The sequence below is a fragment of the Apium graveolens genome, chromosome 6, assembly GCF_009905375.1.
Source record: "Apium graveolens cultivar Ventura chromosome 6, ASM990537v1, whole genome shotgun sequence".
Taxonomy (NCBI): Eukaryota; Viridiplantae; Streptophyta; class Magnoliopsida; order Apiales; family Apiaceae; genus Apium; species Apium graveolens.
In genome coordinates this window covers 212,669,725-212,671,215 of record NC_133652.1, presented here as the reverse complement: position 1 = coordinate 212,671,215, position 1,491 = coordinate 212,669,725, and the positions used below count along the sequence as shown (strand labels likewise).

The 1,491-nt window shown below is 39.7% G+C and overlaps 1 non-coding gene across 1 annotated transcript; it reads right to left on the bottom strand.

Annotated features, from left to right (window-relative positions):
- Positions 1-1,146: 1,146 nt before the first annotated feature.
- LOC141670042 (small nucleolar RNA R71) lies at positions 1,147-1,253 on the bottom strand. The gene has a single exon (XR_012554292.1). It is a non-coding gene; the product is annotated as a small nucleolar RNA R71 (small nucleolar RNA).
- Between the last annotated feature and the right edge of the window lie 238 nt (positions 1,254-1,491).

Here is a 1,491-nt window from a genome sequence, read left to right as displayed (position 1 = left end):
ATAGATAACTTGTGCTTAAACCATTATGTTGTCAAATTCTATAGACATATAGGGTCTCAATATAATTGGTGTCTATTCAGCTTCCATCTCTTTTGTGGATGTCTGGTAGTATGGTATTCGTGCAACAAAAGTTGGATTTTATCAATTTCGTGTTGTCTGATTAGTGTCATCACCATTGCATGCTAAGGTTGAGAATAATAAGGCTATTGAATGAAGTTAGAATCCCATGTTTGTCATATATATTAATTAAGTCAATCTTATTCTCTTAGTTATAATTGTTAGTTTAATTCTTAGTTATAAACAACCTCTAATTGTTATCATCTTAGCATTGAATAATAACCACACATTGTTGCTTAAGTGCATAGATTAATTAGTTAACCAAAGCCAGTCTCTGTGGGAACGAACTAGAAAAGATTATATACTACTTGTGAACTCGTATACTTGCGTGTATTATTAGGGCGTGTTTAGAGACTAACAAGTTTTTGGCGCCGCTGCCGGGGACTGCAGTGTTAATTTATAGTTTATGTGCTTTCCATCAGTGGTCGTTAAAGTTCATTGACTCGGACATTGTTACTTATTCGTTTCCTTGTCTTATTTCAGGTACTCAAGCGAGGGTGTATGCATACGTGTTCGCGTACTTTTAAGAGAACACTGGATAAAGACGAGGAAGAAGTTGTGGTAGTTCGAAAGGAAGTTTTTGAGGAAGAAAAGAAGGTAGAAGAAGAAGAGAAAGTCCAGGAACCAGCTTTAGTAGAGATGGGTGAACAAGCAGAAAATCCTAAGGCTTTGATAGACTATTCTCAGCCTAAGATCAATGACATTCAGTCAAGCATCATCAGGCCATCCATCAGGGCTAACACTTTTGAGATCAAGTCAAGCATGATTCAGATGATACAAAACTCAGTTCAGTTTGGGGGTTCTCCTACTGAAGACCCCAACATGCACATCAGGTATTTCATCGAGATCTGCGACACTTTCAAGTTCAATGATGTGACTGAAGATGCTATCAAGCTACGACTCTTCCCATTCTCTCTGAGGGACAAAGCTAAGTGTTGGTTACATTCTCTACCAGCAGGGTCTATCACCACTTGGGAGGATCTTTCTCAAAAGTTTCTCACTAAATTCTTTCCTATGGCAAAGACTGCTGCAATCAGGAATGCTCTTACTCAGTTTGCTCAGCAAACTGGAGAATCTCTGTGTGAGGCTTGGGATCGATATAAAGAGATGCTAAGGAAGTGCCCACACCATGGCATGCCTGATTGTATGATTATTAACTGCTTCTACAATGGATTGGGTGCTACTTCTAGACCCATTCTTGATGCAGTATCAGGAGGAGCCTTGTGGGCTAAAAGCTACGATGAAGCTTATGAACTTATTGAACTGATGGCTGCTAATGAGTAGCAGAATCCTTCCCAGAGACTGACTCAGGGAAAGGTAGCAGGAATTCTGGAGTTGGATGCAGCAACTGCTATAGCTGCCCAACTTAAGGCT